Below are 4,968 nucleotides of genomic sequence, written 5' to 3'. Positions count from 1 at the left end.
TCTCTCTCATCATTGATGTTTCTATCTCTCTCTCCCTCTCTAAAATCAATAAAAAAATAAAAAAATATATATTAGAACACTTCAGTCTTGGCTTAGAATTGATGACTTGAGAGCTTTAAAATTACTCATCTCTAATTGTGTTTTTCATAAGTGAACTATATACTCTTAATTCTCTCTCTCTTTGGGGACATAGGGACACACCACTCTGTCCTAGTTGCTCTCCGTTAGACCTTCCCTCTTTATTGTCCTGTAGTTTTTATATCTTTCTATCCTCCTGTAAGCATTAATCTCCTGCTCACATCCTATAATTGCTTCAATGAAGTCCTTTTAGTCTTATGAGGAAGCCTTAGCAATTTCACTTTAAAATTTTTACCATTAACTAAAACAAATCTTTCTTTTTTAGGATTGTAGAAATCTATAGTAGAAGATTACAAGGTAAATTTTAAAACCATTTTTTTTTTACTGAAAAAGTTTTTTCTTATTGTTCTTATAAGTGTAATATGCATGACATAAAATTAAAACCTCATAGGAATATAAAACAGAAAATGTCTGCTGTATACATTCCTTCACATTTTTATGCATATACAAACATTTTAAAATAAATTTATTATATTACATTTCAAAACGGGCTCATATTATACATAATGAGCTTCACTTATCTTTTTTCCCTATTTTTCCCCCCGCTTACATCTTAAACATTTCCCCCCACAGACATGTAAGTATCTCATTTGTTTTGCCCACTGTTCAGCGTTCCTTTGCACGGCTGTGCTGTGGCTTCATTTAATCAATCCCTGTTCTGATAGACATTTGGGAAATTTGTCAGCTTTCAAATGGATGTAATGCTGCAGTGAATGTATGTATTCAAAGATCAGTTGTGTATTCAGCACAGGAACTGTGTTATTGAGGTTAAATCACTGGTTTTCAGCATTGCTCTATGTACAATTCAATAATCACACTGTAACCCCCTTGTTAATCCTGTTGCCGAGCTATTTTTTCATTTGCTCTGCTCTCCTCTATGGAGGTGCTTATTATCAATATTCTGTTGGTCTTGCTGCACACCCGAGAGACAGTTGCTGCTCTACTCCATTCCCTCCAGGGGTGCTGGAGGGCGCCCGGCTTCCTGAGCTCTCTCAGCACCTGTACTGAGGGCCAGGATGGGACAGGGGCCTCCTGTGGCCCAGGCAGCAGACAAAGCCAGCTGGTCAAAGCTGGTGTGTCTCGGCTTTTACCTCTCTCAGAAGTCTGCTTTTTGAGATTTTTATATATCCTAGAGACAGCAAAAACGTTCAGCTGTTTGTGTCAGACACTTAAACTGAGCTCCTTGTCACATCCACAGTTCAAGAGCGCCTTACGAAACAGATTGCCATAGCAATCACAGAAGCCTTGCGACCTGCTGGAGTCGGGGTCGTGGTTGAAGCAACGTAAGTCCGTATTTGCCTTTAATAATGTCATAGTGGTGCATGAAGGGATATTCATTTCCACTGAGCCAAACCGGTTAGGGCAGGGGATATTCATTTCATTTCCTATGTTGCCAATACGGGAACTAGGGTATGGGAGCCTGTTTTGTGTGTGAGTTTGGGGGCGGGGGTTGTGGAAGAGTAGGGAGTCATAAGCTTAGGTGTAGTGATTCGCACAGGCAGTAGCATTGTATATCTTCTCTTGATTTCTTCTTTAGCTCTTTGTTGCTCCAACCAGAGTTTTTCTAATATTTTGGCACATATTTTAAAAAGTAGAGAGAACTAAGAATGGGTACAAAGGACATCAGAAGACACTTGTTTAAGTTAGAATGCATTATGAGAATTGCATGCAGCTTGTGGGCAAAGTTCTCATCCATTCTCCCGGTGTGGCATGGACTCTGCACTGTGCATGCTCTCCAGCTTCGCCAGGTCGCTCACACTCACCGTGGTCACCGTCCTGGATTCTGGTTACTTCACCATTTCTCCTCAGCTAGCATAATGCTGTCTTGGTCATGAAAATGGAACAAGTGAGAACTGTGGATTTCTTCTTATCTCGAACTTGTTGTATCTCCGTAGACCACTTGTATTATTTTCACCTAGGAAGAACATCCCATTCTCCCCTCTCCTGTTGGATGCCTTAAGGATTCAACCACTGAGAAGAATAAAAGATAGAAAACTAAGAAACTTTAACAAACGTGGTTATTGTGAACCCAGTTTAATTAGATTTAATCTTTTGGCCTGCTTTTTATTTTAAAAACCAAACCAGTAACTGTTTATTCTCCCTTGGTTGGCTTGTTTTGTAGACACATGTGTATGGTAATGCGAGGGGTACAGAAAATGAACAGCAAGACTGTGACCAGCACGATGTTGGGTGTGTTCCGGGAAGATCCAAAGACGCGGGAAGAGTTCCTCACCCTCATCAGGAGCTGCTGAACTTTAAGTGTACACCGTGTGCTCTGCAGATCACGCCTCTAGTAGCATTGGTTGTCTGGTCTTAATTGTTGTACAATTCTCTTCTCAATTGTGAAACTCCTTGTCACTAATTGTGTTTAATAATTATTTATTGCAAGTCAAATAAAGTTAATTTTAATATGGGGTGGGCCCGCTGCTTTGTTCCTGCCACTGCTTAGTGGCAACATTCACACACACTGCCAATAGTGTTGTTATCACTGCCATTCGGTAACTGAGGATGCTGGGGAGGAAGAACTCATGTATTCTATCCAAATAGTGTGGTGATTTGGTTCATAAGCGTAGGAGTGTTGGGAATGGGAGAAAACTATGGCCAATATACTGCTTTTTCCATTCCCCCGACAAAAGTGGTGTAATGCTTAAAATAAGTTATTATACAGCTCTACAAATTCAAAGTTCACCAGGCTCCACTCTAATCATGTTTATTAAACCGCCAGTAACACTTATTTTTTTATATATTTATTTTTGACTGTCTAGTTATAATGTTAGTCACCAAGGCAAGGTGGTGGATTATGTTTTTTATTTTACTGTGAATTAAAAAGGAACATTTCTACCTTCCGTTCTTTTTAAAATTCATGTATCAGGAATTAATTCCTGGAGTTGTTTACGAGTGTATTCTCATGTCAACATACAGGGATCTAGACATTTAACTCTCTGTGCCTTGATGAGAATATCACACCATTTGGAGTGTAGATACCTTTGCCTTTATTTAAAAGCCATTATTTTATGAGATTTAGTACTAACACTGCAAATAACTAGTCCTCTACATTCTACATTTTGAAGTTTCTTGGGATCTTACTTTGTGTGTTTCTTGCAGATCCCTCAAAACTTTTTGTTATCTTCTCAATAGTTTTTCTAAGTATTCCAGAAAGTTTTGAGTGTTCATCACTTTCAGGTACATAGCTTCCGTAAACATGATTTGTGGACTGCATCGTGAGCTGCATCCAGTGTCAGTGTGGTGTAGTTTTGGTGTCTGAAAATGCACCACAATCTTCTGGAATCCCTGGAAAATACTGGAAGCCCCATACTGGTTTCCCTTGTGGTCCATGAAGGTCTTGTCTTCAGTGTAACTGTTCAAGTGGGCCAGGTCTTTTAGTCTGGGAAGCTGTTGCCTTATTGATGTTTATCTTAAAGTCTCCTCTACTGGGGCAGTGTTGGGCCAAATTAAAACAATAAAATAACCCAACTTCCCTGCCAAAACACAAACACAATTAATTATTCTTGAAGAAGCCTCTTATTTGGTTGATGTAGTGCTCCTCACATTTATCCCATTACCTTAAGAAGAATTAACCACAGTGATTGCTTTAACTTGGTAGTCCTAGCTCTGCCACTGTGATGCACTTTGTTTGGCTTACAATGAGACAAAATGGAAGAGATTTTAAAAACCCTACTTCTGTTTCCTATATTCTTCTACACTTGGAGTTTCTAAAGTACAGTGGTGGTTGATTTTGAGTTCCTTTTAAAATTGAAGCCAATAAAAACATTATCCTGCTTAATATTTAGTTATTTACAAGTAGAATTAAGTACTCAACTCATGTTTGGTATCTTAAAGTAAAATCAGGTGTAGCTTGGAGGACCAAAGAAATTGTTAGCTATAAATTTATCTTTCTGAGATCCATTGTATTTCTCTGTAAATGACATTCCCTTGAAGTGTTCTCATTAAGGTCTAATGTATCCACAGGCTGTCATCTTATTGGTAAATGCAAAATAATTACCTTGTTTTACTCTGGTCTGTAGTGCTTTAACATTACCTTTTCATATCCACGATTTTGGGGACTTTTAACACTGTTCAATGAAATTGTCTGAATTTTATGTGTGTGTGTGTATTCCTGAAGTTAATTCTATTTAAATTATTAAAGTGTTATAACTTTGCTCTTGTGAAAGTAGTTTCTTTTTGAACGACTGGTATAGCTATAGCAATCAATCAGGTGATTTTCACTGTATTCTGTTTTAGCAAAGGCACCCTCCAGAAGGGCTTCTTGCAGCCACGAAACTATTAGAACGTAAATCCCAGCGACAGCACAAATTAACCGCAGGCGCTCTGTTTTCCTTTGGCATTTGGTATGGGTGTTATTGTCCTCAGCTCCTGTAGTAATGGGAAGGGGAGATCTGGGATGAGAGAGAGGAATCTGAGTAGCCTCTGTGTCCCTGTTGTTTTAAGCTTAGTTTGAGTAACTTCAGCTCCCTGGGAACTGGCGCTCCTTTCCGTGTGGGAGTAGCTGGGGAAGGAAGGATTGGGGCCTGGAGCCAGGCAGTGCAGGGAGTGGAAAAAAGTGTTCCTCCTTCTAGAGAAGAGCCCCTCTTGGGCAAAACTTCCAAGTAGGTGCAAAGATGTTGCTGCCTCTTTCCTGTCTGTGCCTGGTGACTTCATCAGACCCTCTTTCATGGTGGTCTCATCTCCATTCCTGCTCCACCTGGCAGAGGCCCCTGCCCTCACTGGTTGTCAGCATGTCTAGGTGCTGGTGCACTGGAGAGGCTGGTGGCTCCTCAAAGGACCCTATAGACTTGGGTAGCAAGTCTCATCACCCAAATTAGGAATGCT

General features: G+C 39.9%; 1 long non-coding RNA gene across 1 annotated transcript; it reads left to right on the top strand.

Moving 5' to 3' along the window:
- Positions 1–338: 338 nt before the first annotated feature.
- LOC102239615 lies at positions 339–4,298 on the top strand. Its single transcript, XR_314013.2, has 3 exons — positions 339–435; positions 1,337–1,421; positions 2,261–4,298. It is a non-coding gene; the product is annotated as an uncharacterized LOC102239615 (long non-coding RNA).
- Positions 4,299–4,968: the final 670 nt, after the last annotated feature.

This window comes from Myotis brandtii, unplaced genomic scaffold (assembly GCF_000412655.1).
Source record: "Myotis brandtii unplaced genomic scaffold, ASM41265v1 scaffold413, whole genome shotgun sequence".
NCBI classification, from domain to species: domain Eukaryota; kingdom Metazoa; phylum Chordata; class Mammalia; order Chiroptera; family Vespertilionidae; genus Myotis; species Myotis brandtii.
This window is presented reverse-complemented; position numbering and strand designations above follow the sequence as displayed.